The following is a 19,938-nucleotide window of genomic DNA, read 5'->3' as shown; positions in this document are numbered from 1 at the left end:
TACTTTAAGTTCTGGGGTACATGTGCAGAATGTACAGGTTTGTTACATAGGTATACATGTGCCATGGTGGTTTGCTGCACCTATCAACCCATCAACTGAGTTTTAAACCCCACATGCATTAGGCATTTTCCTAATGCTTTTCCTCCCCTTGTTCCCCACCCTGTGAAAGTCCCCAGTGTGTGATGTTCCTTACCTTTGTCCATGTGTTCTCATTGTTGGACTCCCACTTATCAGTGAGAACATGCGGTGTTTGGTTTTCTGTTCCTGTGTTAGTTTGCTGAGAATGATGGCTTCCAGCTTCATCCATGTCCTTGCAAAGGACATTAACTCGTTCTTTTTCATGGCTGCATAGTATTCCATGGTGTATATATGCCATCTTTTCTTTATCCAGTCTATCACTAATGGATATTTGCATTGATTCCAAGTCTTTACTATTGTATATAGTGCTGCGATAAACATACATGTGTATGTGTCTTTGGAGTAGACTGATTTATAATCCTTTGGGTATATACCCAATAATGGGATTGCTGGAACAAATCAAACCAGCATCTCTAAGCAGAGATTTCAGTTTTAAGGAACGTACCTGAGTTCCGTGTGTAAAAAGCTTGGGAAATTTATTTCATGTTTCTATTTGCTTGTGCGCATGGGAAGCTTTATGAAGTGTATGATATTTAAAACAAATCAATAGCCCTGACTATAGAAAGACAAACAGTTATCTATGAATTTCATAATTTGATTTCCCAACTATAGTCAATAGCTTTCATTTGGTCTTTAAGTATATATATAGATCAAGATTCAGCAAACTTTTTCTGTAAAGAGCCAGATAGTAAATATTTTCTCCTGGGAGACCATATGTTCTCTTTGGCAAAGTCTTAACTCTGTCGTTGTAGCATAAAAGTAGCCATACGCAACATGTAAACGAATGGGTATGGCTATGTGCCAATAAAACTTTATTAAACAGGCAGTGAGGTAAATTTGGTCCATAAGCTGTAGTTTGCAGATCCCTGATAGAGACAGTCAACATCCTAATGCTTACAAACTGGTAGGCAGAGCACAGGCCCAAATGGACACCACCAAGTCCCTTGCCACAGGCATAGCAAAGGGGTTTTACATGCTGGGTGATGGTAGGAAAACCCTCAGGAAATGAAGGACATCCAGAAAAATGAGTAACATGACTGGAATCAGGAGGACCTGCTCTGGGGCTACCAGAGAACTGGAAGACCCAGTGATGTGCACTAAGGGATGCAGTTTTAAACCAAGACCTGCCTTCCACATTGTCTGGGAATTATTTCTAAGGCTCACTCTTCTCTAACCTCTCACTGTGTTGTTCTCCATCTGCCAGAAAGCACAGCACCCTTGAACGAGGAAAAAATGATGACTCTTCAGTGCTGGACTTTCCCAAACAGAAAGGACAGGCAGGTTCAGAGAATCCCAAGGTTGGAAGGGTGTGTAGAGATCAGGTGGTCCCATTCCATGCTGCATGAAAACCTCTATAATATTTGGATGAGGGCTTTAGTTCTCTGCCAGGCTTCCAGAAGGGGTTCAATTACCCAAAATGGAGGTGAGACTCCCAAAGCATTTTAACAACAGATAACCAGAACCAGAGATCCCATTCATTGCCCTGGAAAAATCCCCTCCTGTCTTCATTAAGCCCTATGAGGCTGTCCACCCAAAGCATTGGATCTCACTGGGAACTGTCTTTTAGCCATGCTTACTAGATCCCTAGGAAAGGAAAACTATTTGGATGTAAAAAATTATTTCAGCTGACTTGGACAAGATTATCTCTTTCTTTTCACATCAACTCCCCCCATCTCCCCAATCCCCGCCAACTCTTCACCTCATCTTATGAAACTAGAGAGCTCCTGGAGTGATCCTGTCCCACCTTCCCCAGGACTTCCCCACCACATCCACCTGCTGAATGAGGAGGTCAAAGATCTCTAAACGTACAGATTCACAGCACTAACATGAGGTTGCATTGGAGCAGGCCACCATGAAAGAAGAAGAAGGGCTTAGGGACACATATTCTGGCAGTTTTTCTACCATCACCCAAAACTACCAGCAATAGCTCTGGTTGTACAAATGATAGTGTCTATGTTGAACATAAATATGCAACCATTACGATGTGTCTGTCTGGAGAGAAAGGGACTTTGGAGGAGTCTGTGTCTCAAACTCTTCTCCTGTCACACCTGCCTTCCACCCTCCTTCTCCCAGCCTTCTCATCTCCTCTTCCTCTGCTCTCCCCAACACTTTCTCCCATTTTTATCTCCTCTCATACAACACTGATGAATTCTATCAGCCGTAACAGTCTTGTCCTGCTGCACTTTAAAATGGCAGATCTTAAATCGTCTTTCTAATTTCTTCAATAATTGACATAGTTAAGTTCTATACTTCATCTTGAGTCCAGATTGAGCATTTGTTTGCTAAGATATAATCCATTTTCTTTAGCTTTAAATGTTTGTTGACATAGAGTTACTTATAATGTTCTCATAATCTCAATCTCTCCTGTATGCATGGTTTTAACTCCTTCTCATTTCTAATCTTACATCATTTTGTTATCTCTTTTCTTTAATCAGGTTTGCCAGGGGTTCATTAATTTTACTGACTTTTTCAAAGAAGCAATTTTGGATTTATGTGTATCCTTTCTACTTGTTTTGGTTTGTTTTCTATTTATTTTTCCTGTTTTCTCATGGTTCATTTAAATGTTATTTTCTAATATTTTAAAATTGATGTTGGATTCCTTCATTTTAGGTCTTTTTCTTTTAACAGCAAAGCCATTTACAGCTCTTAATTTTCTCCTGAGTACAACTTTAGCTGGGTACTATAGGTTTTAGAATAAAGAAGTCTACATATCTCATTTTTTAATAGTTTATAATTTTAATTTTTATTTCTCTTTGGTTGTTTGAGGATTATTTAATAACACATTTCTTAATTTCTAGCATTTAGGAATCTTTTGATTTTTTTAAACTTTCTATATGCAGTTTTATTGGATTATGAGCAGAAAATATGGCCTGTAAAATCTTTATCTTAAAATTGTGTGAATGTTTCTTGGTTGCCAAGTCGCTGATTGATTTTGGACACATAAAATTTAACTTTTTACTTCGAAAGAAATGCATATTAAATTGATTTGTTGTATTATTCAATTTCTCTGTTCTTATTTTTTTTTTAATTTGGGATTTTAATTCTGAAAAGGATTTGTTTAAAATCAACTATAATTGTACAGTTTTATTAATTTCTCTTTGCAGTTCTAAAACATTTACCTCAGATAATTAGTTATCACATTGTTTAATGCCTATTAATTTATGACAACCATTGATTCTTCATAAATTTTGTCTTTTATTACAAATTACCCTGTTTATTCTAGTTAGTGCTTTTAACCATCACTCCAACTTAACCAATATTAACATTGTTGTACCTTATATCTTTCTGATATTTTCTTATCCCTTTGTTTTAACCTTTATCATTTCTTTTTAATTTTTAACTCTGTTTACTTTTAACTGTATTCCTTAAAAATAACATGTAGCAATGTTTCAATGTTCCACGTTTTTAATCTAATCTCAGTGTTTCTATAATTTAGCAGGTTAACCTCTTCCCATCTTGCGTAATAACTAATATGCTAGTTTTTTTCTTTCACTTTATTTTTTACTGTTCATTTTTCTTTGCTGTTTGGTTTTTTCATTTTTCTCATTTTACAAGTTTGATCATGTTACTACCTTTCTTTCTTTCTTCCCTTTGTTAATTTGGAAGGTCTACTGTTGTTTTCCATTCTGCTAGTGGTTATTGCCCCTTTTCCAACACTCATAATCAAAAGCATATTTCTCTCTTATTATATAAAAACAACATGAAAAATACTTTCCCTGACAAGATACCCCATTTCTCCAATGATCTTTCCCTACCCTGAGGAACTAAGGCCCCTGAAATAATTTCACTATTCCCCTCCCCAGTGCCCCAGTCCCTAAAATGCGTTTACTTCTCCAGCCACCACCCACTCCTAAATTGTGCTAAGATCATTTATGATTGTTAATAATTTTCCCCTTGCAATATGCCCCTTTTTTCACAAGAATTCTTACGGAGCCCCTACATCACACATTCCCAGCAATTCCATCATCCATTTGGAGTTTACTATTCGTATTGAATATTTACCTTTTGTTACTCTTTCCTCTGTTCTTCTTCCACTGTCTTGCTATCTCTGTTCCAATTCATTTATTACTTGTTTAAAACTCTTGTAATTTTTTCAAGTAATATGAAAGAATATGGTGACCTATTCTTTGACCCTCTGCATGTCCACGGAGCTTCTTACCCCAGCAAACGAGCAACATTTTGGAGGTGTGGGGCTCCTGCCCTGCCATCTCTCCCCTCGGTGGTCTGTAGGTGTTGTTCCTTCATCTTCTGGCTTCCGAGCGTTACACATGAGAACTGTGGTGCCAATGTTGTTCTCTTTTTTTTGTAAATAACCTTTTCTTTCTTTCTAGATGAATGTTAGGTGCCCTTTTTATCTGTGGAGTTTGAGAATTTTAGGAAGTTAAGCCCGGGGTGTGACTTTTCTTATCAATCCTGCCTTTTAATCTGGAAATTCAAGTCTTTCTTCAGCTTAGCGACTTTTCTTCTAAGATTTGATTATTGGTTTTCCGCCATCTCTTGCTTTTTCTGTCTCTGGAATTCCTATATTCACGTGTTAGGCTTCCTTGATCTCTATTTCAAGCTGCTTGTGTTCTTCATAATTTTTATCGTTTGTATTTTTGCTCTGATTTGAGATATTCTTTCCATTTGACCTTTGAGGCCACTGATTCAGGTCCCAACAATAACCTTTCTTTTCTTCAATTCAACAGAGAAGTTGAAATTTTTTTTAGTTTAAAAATTATGTTTTTAGTTCCAGAAAATCTTTGAGATGGGGGCTAAAATAGAATCTCCATGTGTGCTTATGTTTTTTTTGTTTTTTTTTTTTAATTTTCTATTTCCTCTTGCTCCAGAAATCAGATACAGCTTCTCTTAACTCCTGGCCCCAAGCTTCTGGCCATTCCCATTAATCCATCACAGATGGGCCCCTGTGCAGCCTGCCCAGGGCCATTTGCCAACTTTCATGAGCCGAGGAACTCTGTTTGCTTCCTGGCCTAACCCCATTCACTCATTCATCCAGAAGACATTGCATGAGGAACTATTAATATGTTACTCAGGCCCCAGGATTGACAACAAACAAGGAAAGAATCAGACCAGCTCCTGCCTTCAAGGAATTCATTTTATGGGAATTTACCTAGCCAGGTGAGTAGTCTCACCTGAGGTGAAGATGAGGATGCAGACTGCCTGAGCCCACTGAAGGTCACAGCACCGCTTTCTATCTTGAATAAATTATCTTGTCAGGCTGATCTCCTGTTTAAAAAAGTGTTTTAGGCAAGATTTTAAGGGTTCAAGGAAACTTTCAGTGCCTCTTCCTCTTGTATCCCTATCTTTCCATTACCTGCTGCCCAAGCATTCCCACCCATTCCATCAATTTAAGGCTTTGAATCTGTTCAACTGTAGACAGTCCTGAAAAAGTACCACAGTAAGTATGATCAATCATCTGTATCTTATGTCAAAGGAGCCATTTCTGAGAACAGGTATAATGAAAAGGGAAGACAGAGCACAAAGAAAAATGGATGGCACATTTTGAGAGGGTCTTTGGCAAAGGAGGGCATCCCAAGATGAGGCGAAGCTGAGTGGATGAGGGTCTGGAGCACCCTCGTCTCATGGGGATGATGATGAAGCTGGCTGTGTTTGGCCTAGAGAAGAGATGAAGTAGCTAGGGCCGTGTCTGTCTGCAGCATTAGGCAATCCATGTGGAAGAAGTCAACTTGCTCAGTGTTTCTCCAGAGCACAGGGGAAGTGCACTAAGTGGGAGTGATAAGCAAACAGACTTTGAATCAGTGGAGAAAGGTGCTTTTTAACAATGGAAGTTGCTTGAGAGATAATGTCCTTTGAGGTCCTAAGTTTCTTGCCCTGATAGAGCTGGAGCAGGGTGTGGAGGCCAGTGGGAGATGCTCGTTTCAAGTGGGTGACCAGACCAGATGACCACTGCAGCCTCTCTTTTCCAATTCCAAGTTTCTGTGATTCTATGGCCCTGAGTTCCTACAGAGGAATAAAGAGGAGGTATCACTGAGGTGATTAAAAAGGTAAGAATATGAAGACCATGTGTTCCAAAAATATACCACATGTGCCTTTACTACTTTTCTAGAGCTTGACCAGTTAGCCATTTGGCCACTTTACCAAAGTGCTCAACATGGTTGCTTGCATGGACAAAAGCTGGGGACCACCATTATTCAAGTACAGCTTGGCGTGGTCTTTCTCCTCCCCATCACAGTCCCCTCTGAAGGGACTCTCTTTCTGGTCAACCCTCTAAGATTTGCCTGTCAGGAAACTATGTCTTCACAGCCTGAGTTTACGGTTACATCAGATCGGTGTGGAAACATCATGGAACATTTATTTATGCTTTCCCGTCTGAGTCTGAGCTTTGTTTCCTTGGGTCATAAAGGTTATGAGGGACTGGGGACAGCTCTGATCTAAAACCAGGTGGGGGCTGGCAGTTTCAGTGTGGGCATGATTTTTACTTAATAAACCATGGTCTCATCTGGTCACTTTAAAGGCATTCACATTTTATGTGAGACTTTTTTGACTTGTCTGGTTTTTCCTGTCTCTAGCCATTCAGAGAAGACGGAAGAATCCACAGGAAACCTTCTATCCCAAGTAGAGCTAGAAATTTCAAGACCCCAAGAAGGGGGTAAGGGGGAAAATGACAAGTCCTTTTTAACCCTCTGCAAATGGATAACAAGGACCCCCCAACCCCCTTCTACTGCTGCATGGGCTGCTGGAGCAGAATGATGCAAAGTAAACAGCCCTTTGGAGAACTTCTAGCTCCAGTATGCATTTATTCCACATGGGCTTGGGCTCTTTCCCTGGAGGATTTGACCTCCCCAAGTTTAGCTCCTGGTGGTCAGTGCAGGCCTCCTCCCTCTATAAGGCTGGAAGTGTAGAATTGAAGGAAGCCATGAGCATTGTGAAGAAAACCTTGTTCTGAAGTGAATTCCCATTGAGGCTTTAAAGAGTCTGTATGTATAAATTGATCTCTTGAAGAGCCCTTGGCATCTGAGCTCCAGCCATTAGTGGGACCTGTTGGGGACAAGATTCCATCATGGCCTTCTGCTTTCCAAAACAGCACTTTATTGCCCCACCCTGAGTCTAGTGTGTGTGAGACAGATACTCACTACACCTGGAAGAACCATAGTTCCATCTGGCTCATGGAATGTGTATGAACTTTCTGAAAGCCTTCTTAAGGAGTCGTCATTTCCTGTCTTTTCAAATTAATGACATATTGCTCACAGGTGGCTCCCTGTAATGTCTGGGGTAGGTGGATGCATAGGTAGCTGGAATTAGCTTATCTCAAGAAGTTCAGGAGCCCTTGGGAGAGGCCAGGGCAAGAGAACAAGAGACAGCAGCGAGGGCTGAGCCAAGAGACCAGCCAGCTGAGACAAGAAAAATGTGAAGGCTCCGTGTTGCCAGCAGATAGCCACAGGCCCTGAACTAGCAACACAAGACAGGCCCCCGTGCCGGCGACCGACCTCCCCTCCACACCGTTTCCCACCTCTCCCTGGAATGTGGGGGCCTCCTGGGCTCCTCCCACCCCCTTTGTTTGCTTTTCTTCTTCATAAGGCCCTCCGTGATTAGGACCCCTCTTCAACAGTTCCAAAACACCTGGCCTAGTGGGAAGGGGGCCTTTGACGTCAGTGGGGGAGTTTGTCTACTCAGGTGTAGCTAATTTCCTCAGTGTGAGGTTTTTGCTTCTGAACCTGGGTAGGCTGCCTCACACCCTATTACTGAGTGTGTGTGTGTGTGTGTGTGTGTGTGTGTGTGTGTGGAGGGGAGCAGGGCACAAGTTTGGGGGTTGATGCATACTCACAAAGCCAAACAAAACGTGTTTGGATTGGGGCCCCTCCCCAGACTGCAGGCCCCCAGACCCTACGGCCTCATGGGACTTTCAAGGGCCAGCTCCCTAATATATAGATCTCAGAGTCCTTCCTGCTGGTGGGGGTTCGTGACACCCTTCTTGCTCTGAGACGGTCCTGCAGTGAGCCTCCAGGTTTTTAGGACCCCAGTCAGCAGGAATCAGAAGGAAGAAAGGTCTGAAAATTTCCATGGAACTAGAAAGGCAACATCTAGTATTGGGCTGTGCAGAAATTTCCATCCAGATGCTGATGGCAATCCTGTTCCCCAGCCTGCACCCTGCTCCTATGGGGAATTAAGGGAGTTTATTGAGGTGGGAAGGCAAATTGGCCCCCTGAGGAGATAACACTTAAATAATTGCTTTAAAGGCAAATGAGAGGTGCAACTGGGAGGTAACCTGTGGGATAGCAGGGAAACTACCAGACAGTCGGCAGCTCTGCCTCTTTAAAGGAAACCTGCCTGATCCAACCAGGTCAGGGGAGCCATGGTAGCTGAAGCTAGTCCTCCCCAAAGAGTTTAGGAAACAGTCTTTTGGCAGGAAAGCTAGGGGTACGTGGTTGAGCTGCAGAAGGGGCATTTGTCTTTCTTCTCCCCAATCCTCCATGGTACCCTTTCTTAACTGGCAGATGTGCGCCAGGCACAGGTTCAGGGAATGGAAGCTAGTGAATTTACAGCAAGTCAGCCACAGGATGAGCTGGAGGGCTCAGGCAGGTGAAGGGGTTGGTGTTTAAGAGAAGTCTCAGCACCTGGAGTTGAGAACGAGAGACGCCGCCCAATCGGAAGGAAGCTGCTGCTGCTTTCTAGTCCGGATGGTCTAGATTCCTTCCACTACGTGCAGGAAATCAAAAGGAGCCCAGGTAAGAGGTCCTGGGGAAGAGAGCTGAACTAGGTAGATGTCCTAGCCAATAAGGCCACTTAACTTTTCAAAGGAAGAGAAGAAAGAAAGGCTGGTCTTGTTCTGTTTCTCCCTTCGGTTGAACTGCCCCTGGGGAAGACAGTCCTGGGATGGGAACCTTACCAAGAACTCCAGAGAGAATGTAGAGTTTGGAAGCTTCAGGCTGGATAGGATTTTCAATATTTATAGTTCAAATCTCGTATTTTATAGATGAGGAAACCACGTCTTGTCCAGAGACGTGTCCAGGTGGTAAAAGAGGCTAGGCAGAAGTCCAAGTGTCCTAACTCATAACCCTGAGTGCTTCCTGCTCACCTACTGCTGAAACCAGGCATATCCACCCACCCTTAAATCCCTCACCATCCCACACACCCACTGGATGAGACTTCATGTTATTTGTCATCCTTTCCATGACTCTATGACCCACAGCTCTGATATCAGTTTGGTTTCCAGGGCAGCACTGTGCTGTGCTGGGCTTATATCACCTCTGGCTAATGAGATAGAGCTGAATACCTTCTTCCCGTGATTCATTACCTGCTGCTTCCAGGGAAGACGCTTCTGCTCCATGCTTCTCGGCCTCTCTCCTCAGGTCCTGTAGCCCTACCTCAGAAATACCAATAGAACTGGGTCCTCCAGTGTCCACAAACATCTCAACATCCCAGTTCCTAACAACCTGTCTCCTCAGGAACCCTCTTTTACATACTCAGATTACTGCAAACCTATTCTATGTAGCTACTGACAGTGGATGTTTCTGGAAGACAACCATGTCATAAGGAACAACAGTCCAGGATATTGATGTTCTCTGATCAGAGAACGGACAGCCTTGTAAAGTATATGATAACCTCCAAAAACAGCACCAAAGGATATAAGCCTTGGTGAACTTGGTAAGGGAAAGTCGTCCTGTGAGGTGTCGATGTGCCCGGATACAGTAGGTAGTGCCAGGCCTCTTCCTATTGTCACCACTCTGGCCGCATTGTACCCCTTCTCTCAGATGCATACAATGTCCACGCCCTTCTGTGTGGCTATAGGGGAAATACATTTACTCTTATGTGCCAACTCTGCCTGATTGGTATTGGCTTTCAGGGTCTTTGTGTTGAGGATTCTGAGGCTGTATCTAGACTTATAGGGAAATCGTGCTGGGATCAATTAGCTATGTCTGCCATAGGTTGCCATAGCTTCTGCATAGCTGTACCTGCCATAGGTAGTGCAGAATAAGGCATAGAAGAGCTTGTGGAGAAAGGAAGTATGAAAGAGAAGAAGCCGTATGCAATGGCTCGGAACTTTCTATGGCCTTTCAGTGGTTACAAATGTGATGACACACAGGTGTTCATTATTTTTGGTAATTTTTATAACTTTTTGAGATACAAAGTAATTCTTAATTTTTTAATTTAAAAAGTTGCAAATCCATTGATATCATTTGAGAAGGCTCAAACTGTCTGTAAAACACCTACATTGCAGGAGTAAAGAATCCAAAACCAGGAGGTCAAAACCTTGCTTCCTAACTGACCAGCTGTGTGGCCTCGGGTAAGCCACTTATCTCTGGGTCTCAGTTTATTTTTGCCAATGCTTGAACTCAGAGGTCACTTGGTTAGACAGAATTGCTGATTCCAAATCGTTTCATCACATTGGAATGTATGTATTAAATACTTTTTATGTGCATTGTAACTATCAATATGAAATTCCACTGTGATCCCAACCTTAAAAGATGTAGTCTAGAGTACCTGCTACAAGGGCAATGGGAATTCAAGGGCTGGAATGATCCATATGACCAAATAAGCCAAGGATGGCTTCATGGAGGAAGTAGAACACAAACCAGACCTTGAAAGATGGATGGAATTTGGGGGAGAAGAGGGATGGAGGAAGCACAGAGGACCAGTGATAAGGCCAGAACACCTTGGCAGGTTGTGCGCTGGGAAAGAAAAGAGTGAGGCTTAATGATGAAGTTATTGTAAGAACATCAGGAAAGCCAGGCAGAGGCATCTGAGCATAATACTCTTGGCAGCAGGGAGCTGTGTAGGTTATTGAGTAAGAGTGACATAATAGTATGAGCGAAGCTTAGAATGGATTGAAAGAGGAAAGATCAAAATTAGGGAGACTGATGATACAGACATGCAATTCTGAGGGTGTGGGCCAGGGTAGGAACAGTGAGAAGAGAATGCAAGGTCATTCTGGAGAAAAATCAGTCAAGTGTCCCACAGTTACAGATAGGGTGTTCTGACTTTGTACTCTCTTTAACCCCATTTGTAAGGCTATCATCAGGTGTTATGAGGTTCAACAAGGCATCAATTCATTTATACTAGTTAACATCTTTCCCCATGGAATGAGCCAAAGACGCCAAAAGAAATGAGATCTAGGCTAGGCCATGGGTGAACAAGTGAGCTGTGTGGGAAGGAGAAGAGAAACTTTAAAGCATTTGCTATGAGGATGAGTCTCGTTTCTTTCAAAATAACAGTGACTCATACCCCCACCTTCTTAAAAATAATAAATTTGCAGCCGGGTGCGGTGGCTCACACCCGTAATCCCAGTACTTTGGGAGGCCGAGGCAGGTGGATCACGAGGTCAAGAGATTGAGACCATCCTGGTCAACGTACTAAAAATGCAATAATTAGCTGGTTGTGGTGGTGCATGCCTATAGTCCCAGCTACTCGGGAAGCTGAGGCAGGAGAATCGCTTGAACCCAGAAGGTGGAGTTTGCAGTGAGTTGAGATAGTGCCACTGCACTCCAGCCTGGTGACGGAGCGAGACTCCATCTCAAAAATAAATAAAAATAAATATTAAAAAATTGCTAATGGGCTAAGAAATTGAGGCTTCCAAGTAAATTATCTCCAAGTGTTTTCATGGACCTGGTCTTCCTCTTCTTTCCATGCATCTCCCAACCCACCTCCCAGTCCAGATAGGAAGTCTCAGGAACACTGTGGTTTTTCTTGAGGAAAGGGAGCCATGGTTTAAGGAGAAATCGATTCTAGAATACCTACTTAGGCCATTACATTCCAAAGCAGAGTAGAATTGAAAGATTTAAACTAAATCCCTAATGAGGAGTAAGGTTTAGGGAAATAAATCTTAGACTACAGGTAAGAGAGAAAGAGACCTATGTTGTATCTACACTCAGCTCTGCCAATAGCTATGTGCCTTCGGGTGAGTCATTCCATTTCTCGAGGCCTCAGTTTCCAAATATGTAAAATGGGAGAGCTGGACAAGATCATCTCAAAGCCTTTTCCAATTCTAACATCCAGTGCCTTAGGGAGTTTACAAAATGATCTTTGAAAATTTCAACTAAATATAACATCATAGAAAAAGGTACTGCCCCACTTACCACCCACAAGCATCTATATCACACACACAGTAGCCCGGGAAATGACAAGTCTCAGTGCAAAGCTCAACCTCCATGTAGGGAAACATTTGTCCAAACCGTGGCCAAACCATAGTCAGTCAAAGCATAGACCCGGTTGCAGAAAAAAAAAAAGATCAAATTATATATGATGTGTCAAAGAAAATTGTTCCTGTATTATAGCCAGGAAATTGCCTTGTAGTGTGTGGGTGTGTCTACAACAGATCAGAGGAGTAAGAGGCCCAGGAAGCTGCGGAGGGATGGCAAATAGGCCTTGATGGTAGCTTCTCATGCTCTTTATGTTGCACATTGCAAGTGAAAGATGGACAACATCAGTCTACCCCCAGGAGAAAGTAAAACCTGTTCAAAACCTGCGAATGGGCTGGACATGGTGGCTCATGCCTATAATCCCAGCACTTTGGGAGGCCGAGTTGGGCGGATCACCTGAGGTCAGGAGTTCGAGACCAGACTGACCAATATGATGAAACCTCACCTCTACTAAAAATACAAAAATTAGCTGGGTGTGGTGGCGGGTGCCTGTAGTCCCAGCTACTTGAGAGGCTGAGACAGGAAAATTCCTTGAACCCAGAAGGCGGAGATTGCAGTGAGCCAAGATTGTGCCACTGCGCCCCAGCCTGGGCAACAGAGCAAGACTCCATCTCAAAAAAAAAAAAAAAAAAAAAAAACTAAGAAAGACAACTCACAGAAAGTGTATAGGCATGACCTGTTTGGGTAAAAGTTGATTTTCAGAAAGAGAGTAGATTATTATTTCCCCCCTGAAAGAAGTCACATATGGTTTAGGTTTATTTTGTTTCTCTTGAAGAAATTGTAATATGCGTTATAACTTTATTTCACCAGTTGACTCTTCTATTAACTGCTTTTTTTTAAAACCACTGATATTTAAACAGTTGGCATGAGTCAGCAGAGGTCTGAGTACTTTGGGATCACTACTCCCAAGGAAAATTGTTCCTGATCAAATCATCATGGCTCATAACTCTTCTTTTCTTCTCTGAGTCAATAAGCAGAAATCACCATTGGCCCCTTGCCTGTTAAAACACAGATGGTGCCAATCCTTGAGGGCAGGGACTAGGACCCTGAAATGGTCCTGAATGCCCCCCAGGGTGAAGCTACATGCACCAGGACACTTAATAAGGCTTTTTAGAGGAGGGGAGAGCAGCAGCTCCTACACCAGGCAGGCATGCTGAGGAGTTACTCAGCTGCTGAGGCTCACCCACAGGTTTTCCAGAACATGCATGTAGCTGTCCAAGAGAGCTACCCCTGACCTCCACGCAGCCAGGTGCTGTGACAGAGTCCCTGGGCCCAGGCCCTCTGGCCATAAACATCATCTGTTTACTGCACCACGCTGTACAAATGCTATTTTCTATGTGTGCCATGATATTGGAGGTGGGAAGAAGGGTAAAAAAAAGTGATTAAGGCAATTATTGAGTGCTTATTGTAAACAAAATTTACTCTTGGGCTACAGAATGCCCAGCCGCACCTCAAAGAGCTTAGGGTTTCACCACCAGATGGAATGGACCCTATGTAACATCTTAATGACCAAAATAAATCACAAGTATGCAGATCTCCATCTTCCGTGGCCTATTTTCTTCTCTTTCACTAATTGAGTTCCTCCAGCTACTCTTCCAGAGCTTCTAGGTTTCTGATTAGTTGATCATAAATGACCAACCATTATATTACCATCTATAAACTTCTCTTTTATCCAAGAGAGAAACACTAGAAATAATATTTGCCCTGCAATTTCCAAAACCTTACACAATTTAGCTGTAACTTTTATCAGTCTATGAAGGACCCTCACCTATATTTCAGTGTCTATCAAATATTTAACATTTACCCTAAGATAAATCATTTTTAAAAATTATTTATACCCTGAAATATCTAATGACTTTGTCCATTATACTATTCAGAAATTAAAATGCAGGCTTGATGCGGCGGCTCATGCCTGTAATCCCAGCACTTTGGGAGGCCAAGGCAGGAGGATAACTTGAGCCCAGGAGTTGGAGACCCGCTTGGTCAACATAGTGAGACCCTGTTTCTAACAAAAAAAAAAAAAAAAATTAGCCACACATGGTGAGGGATGCCTATAGTTCCAACTATCCAGGAGGCTAAGGTGGGAGGATCACTTGTGTTCAGGACTTTTAGGCTGCAGTGAGCTGTGATTGTACCACTGCGCTCCAGCCTGGACATCAAAGCAAGACCCTGTCTCAAATATAGTAAAATACGTAGGATAATTATCCCTGACTTTTGTGTTCAACAAACATTTCTGAGTGCCTACAGTATACCAGATTCACGATAGTTAGTGGGGAGCCAAGGTAAAATGGCATAGTCCTGGCTGTCAAGGATCTCACCATCCTATAAAGGCGACAGTCAAGAACACATAATTAACTCTTAGCAAGGTAAGAGTCAATGTGGGTAGGTGTAATGTGCCCTAAGGATAAGGAGCTATCTTGCCTGGAGCAGAGGGTCCTCATTCCGTCCAAGGAATGGGAACGTGTCCTCCCTAAGGAGATACCTAATGTGTGAACACCGCAAAGTTACTTTCCAGAGTGTTTTGTAAGCATTATCTCATTTCCATAACAGTGTGAGAAAGAAATGGCAGGTACCCCTCCAAGATATCTGTCATCATTTATAGTTTGGGTTTACAAGGTCAACCCGACAGGTTCTGTGTATTTGTTTCTGGGAGAATTTCGTGCCTGCAATGGAGGAAACTGTCAATAGGATTATTTAACTTGCAAAACACCATGCAGAAATTAGTGACCTCTGGTTCCCAGCCAGTGTTAATGTTTTCTTTTCTCCCCACCTCACCAATGGCACGTCTTGTTTCTAAACATTTGATAGGCATGTTCATAATATTCTTGAAAGTATCTTTATCAGACCGGGCACGGTGGCTCAAGCCTGTAATCCCAGCACTTTGGGTGGCCGAGGCGGGTGGATCACGAGGTCAAGAGATCGAGACCATCCTGGTCAACATGGTGAAACCCCGTCTCTACTAAAAATACAAAAAATTAGCTGGGCATGGTGGCGCTTGCTTGTAATCCCAGCGACTCAGGAGGCTGAGGCAGGGGAATTGCCTGAACCCAGGAGGCGGAGGTTGTGGTGAGCCGAGATCATCCCATTGCACTCCAGCCTGGGTAACAAGAGGGAAACTCCGTCCCAAAAAAAAAAAAGTATCTTTATCCATGATGAAAGTCCTAAGAATTTGTCTGAGAGGCCAGTGGTAAATTGCTATCATCTTTACTGTAAGTGTTTGCACAGCCTTGAGAAGTTTGCTATTTTATCTACAATCTTGTTTGTGGCATCTGTTCCCCTCTTCCATTCTCAACTCTTGGCTGGCACATCATGAGGAGCTGCTGCCCTCCCTGGGTGGTCTATAGCCCAACACTCAAGTCTTGTCCATGTAAGAAAGGTACTTTTTGTTTTTTATTTTTGCAGCTGGGCCATCAACTCTAGAAACACAGAAGGCAGAATCTGGGCTGCTAACTGTGAAGAGTCAGGGAGTGGAGACTGAGCCACTGGCTGCCTGTAGCCATCTGTAAGCTCTGCCAGGACAATCACCTACCTACCCACCCAAAGACCTTCCATGGGCAAGCCCAGCACTCTTCACCTGTGTTACTATGGCTGACTCCTCAGTGAACAAATCTGGAGTATCTTAACAACCAATAACTTTCCAGCTAGATGTTGCTTTGTTTTGTTAAACTGGAGTACCTCTTTGGATATATGAAGAATAACGTTGGTCAGTAAATGGTGTTTGTCATGCTCTCCGATATCCAGGTCTAGGCCCTAGACTAAAAGGAAAATTCTTTTCTTGCACCAAACAGGTCTGTGTCATTCAGTATAATGCAGCATCAGGGTGGAAAGAGCAGTGAATGGTGAACTGAGAGACCCAAGTGCAATTCCTGGCTTTGCCATGATTAATGAACTGTATGATTTACGTGCGTTAATTTCTCTGAATGAGGAAAGTGAACTGTGATCTTGAAGCTCCCATTCATTCTGAGTTTGATTCTAAGGTGAAACTGTGGTTACCAAGGGGATGACTAGGGTAGCAGACACTTGGCATATGAGGAACAAGAAGCAGTGAACTGGCAGAGGTGCCTTCCCAGGCTGGCAGATGTGCTCTGGGGAATGGCACTATGGGAGCATGCCCCGTTTGGTCAGGTGATGCAATGACACCCCTCAGTTCTCATCCTGCATGAACCTTGCCTACATGGGCATCCCAGGACAAGTTGACATTCCAGGTGTCTCTGAAGTGCAGAGTTGAGGGGTACTTCCCAGCCTCGGGAGTTACAGCTCAACACTGACCCCTAGGCAGGATGCTGAAATAGTAGCTGCTTCTCCATCCTGAGTCAGAGGGAAGGGACATGATCAGGTGTGTTAGCTTTCAGTATGAAAGGGTAGATGAGACCTGTTTCCTTAATCATGCGTCCCCCACAGACTCTCTGGTTGTTGGCCCAGCTATGTTCTGAGCTTTGCCAAAGTCGTTTCTACATAAGCAGCGTGATCTACACCAGTGCTTTCCAGCTTTCATATGCACATGAATCAGCTGGGGATCTTGTTAAAAGACAATTCCAATTCAGTAGTTCTGGGGTGGGGCCTGAGATTCTGAATTCCAGGCAAGCTCCCTGGTCCACAAACAAGACTCTGAGTAGCAAAGATGCAGAGAAAAGGACTGGGAGCTGAGTCATGTGACTCACCATTTGTAGGATGCTAAAAAAATCATTCTGAGCCTCAATTTTCCGCCTTTTAGTGATAATATATAGTGCCCATTCTATTCATTTCAAGGCACTACTGAAAGGGCTAAGTGAGTCAACCTAGAAAGTGTGCAAATGTAACAGTGTGAATGTTTTCTACTGTTCCAAGCAACTGCCAGACCATCTAACTCTAGTGTGTACTGGAGCCCCAAGAAGAGCAAGTTAAAACTGCATGCCTCCCAGGACCACCAGATTCTCCAATTAATAGACCTGGGGGTGAGGGACTGGGGCTAGGAGCATGCACTTTAACAAGACACCAAGGCAATTCAGTGCTGTCAGTTCTCGAACCACACATTGAGAAACTGTATGCCAAGTGATAAGAATGCTCTGCTCTCCAGGTAGTGTGAAAATTGAAGATAATAAGGTACAGCAGAGAGCTTCTTGTAGCTGATCACAGATTCAGGACTCTTAGCTCCCCATAAATTGGTATTGTTCAAACTTTAATAAGCACAGAATTCACCCAGTGGATCTTGTTAAAATATAGATTCTGATTCGACCAGTCTGAGATAAGGCATGAGATTCTGCATTTCTAACAAGCTCCCAGGCGGATGATGCTGATGCTGCTGGTCCAGGGACCACCCTTTGAGTAGCAAGAACCAATGTCAATAGTTCTCAGCCCAAGCTGCATATTGAAGCTGTCTTTTAAATATCATGGACATTCAAAACTTTAATTTTTTAAAACTGATCTGGGGCGGAGCTCAGGCATTTTTTTTAAATTTATTTATTATATTGCATTTTAGGTTTGGGGGTACATGTGAAGAACATGCAAGATTGTTGCATAGGTACACACGTGGCAGTGTGATTTGCTGCATTCCTCCCCATCACCTACATCTGGCATCTCTCCCCTTGCTATCTCTCCCCAACTCCCCACACCCCACCGTCCCTCCTCTATTTCCCCTCAACTGATCCCAGTGCGTAGTGCTCCCCTCCCTGTGTCCATGTGTTCTCATTGTTCAACACCCGCCTATGAGTGAGAACATGCGGTATTTGATCTGCTCTTCTGTCAGTTTGCTGAGAATGATGGTTTCCAGGTTCATCCATGTCCCTACAAAGGACACAAACTCATCGTTTTTGATGGCTGCATAATATTCCATGGTGTATATGTGCCACATTTTCCCTGTCCAGTCTATCATCGATGGGCATTTGGGTTGGTTCCAGGTCTTTGCTATTGTAAACAGTGCTGCAATGAACATTCGTGTGCATGTGTCCTTATAGTAGAATGATTTATAAACCTTTGGATATATACCCAGTAATGGTATTGCTGGGTCAAATGAAATTTCTATTTCTAGGTCCTTGAGGAATCGCCACACTGTCTTCCACAATGGTTGAACTAATTTACACTCCCACCAACAGGGCAAAAGTGTTCCTATTTCTCCACTTCCTCTCCAGCATCTGTTGTCTCCAGATATTTTAATGATCGCCATTCTAAATGGCTTGAGATGGTATCTCAATGTTGTTTTGATTTGCATTTCTCTGATGACCAGCGATGATGAGCATTTTTTCATATGTTTGTTGGCCTCATATATGTCTTCTTTTGTAAAGTATCTATTCATACCCTTTGCCCACTTTTGAATGGGCTTGTTTTTTTCTTGTAAATCTGTTTTAGTTCTTTGTAAATTCTGGATATCAGCCCTTTGTCAGATGGGTAAACTGCAAAAATGTTCTCCCATTCTGTTGGTTGTCGATTCACTCTAATGACTCTTTCTTTTGCCGTGCAGAAGCTGTGGAGTTTGATTAGGTCCCATTTGTCTATTTTGGCTTTTGTTTTCAATGCTTTCAGTGTTTTGGTCATGAAGTCCTTGCCTACACCTATGTCCTGAATGGTTTTGCCTAGATTTTCTTCTAGGGTTTTTACGGTGTTAGGTCTTATGTTTAAGTCTTTAATCCATCTGGAGTTAATTTTAGTGTAAGGTGTCAGGAAGGGGTCCAGTTTCTGCTTTCTGCACATGGCTAGCCAGTTTTCCCAATACCATTTATTGAACAGGGAATCCTTTCCCCATTGCTTGTTTTTGTCTGGTTTGCCAAAGATCAGATGGTTGTACATATGTTGTGTTGCCTCCGAGACCTCTGTTCTGTTCTGTTGGTCTATATCTCTGTTTTGGTACCAGTACCATGCTGTTTTGATTACTGTAGCCGTGTAGTATAGTTTGAAGTCCTGCAGTGTGATGCCTCCCGCTTTGTTCTTTTTGCTTAGAATTGACTTGGCTATGTGGGCTCTCTTTTGGTTTCATATGAAGTTTAAGGTGATTTTTTCCAGTTCTGTGAAGAAGGTCATTGGTAGCTTGATGGGGATAGCATTGAATCTGTAAATTACTTTGGGCAGTATGGCCATTTTCACGATATTGGTTCTTCCTAACCATGAACATGGAATGTTTCTCCATCTGTTTGTGTCCCCTCTTATTTCGTTGAGCAGTGGCTTGTAGTTCTCCTTGAAGAGGTCCTTTACGTTCCTTGTTTGTTGTATTCCTAGGTATTTTCTTCTCTTTGTGGCAATTGTGAATGGAAGTTCATTCTTGATTTGGCTCTCTTTAAGTCTGTTATTGGTGTATAGGAATGCATGTGATTGTTGCCCATTGATTTTGTATCTTGAGACTTTGCTGAAGTTGCTTATCAGTTTCAGGAGATTTAGGGCTGAGACAATGGGGTCTTCTAGATATACAATCATGTCGTCTGCAAATAGAGACAATTTGACTTCCTCCTTTCCGATTTGAATACCCTTTATTTCTTTTTCTTGCCTGATTGCTCTGGCTAGAACTTCTAGTACTATATGGAATAGGAGTGGTGAGAGAGGACATCCTTGTCTAGTGCCACATTTCAAGGGGAATGCTTCCAGTTTTTGCCCATTCAGTATGATATTGGCTGTTGGTTTGTCGTAAATAGCTTTTATTATTTTGAGATACGTTCCGTCAATACCTAGCTTATTGAGGGTTTTTAGCATAAAGGGCTGTTGAATTTTGTCAAAGGCCTTCTCTGCATCAATTGAG

The 19,938-nt window shown here is 42.7% G+C and overlaps 1 protein-coding gene across 1 annotated transcript in view; it reads left to right on the top strand.

The window, feature by feature from the left end:
- Nucleotides 1-19,938, top strand: part of SLC14A2 (solute carrier family 14 member 2) — a 70,079-nt gene that overhangs the window by 22,411 nt on the left and 27,730 nt on the right. The window lies entirely within an intron of this gene.

Source organism: Cebus imitator, unplaced genomic scaffold (assembly GCF_001604975.1).
Source record: "Cebus imitator isolate Cc_AM_T3 unplaced genomic scaffold, Cebus_imitator-1.0 Scaffold60, whole genome shotgun sequence".
Taxonomy (NCBI): Eukaryota; Metazoa; Chordata; class Mammalia; order Primates; family Cebidae; genus Cebus; species Cebus imitator.
This window is presented reverse-complemented; position numbering and strand designations above follow the sequence as displayed.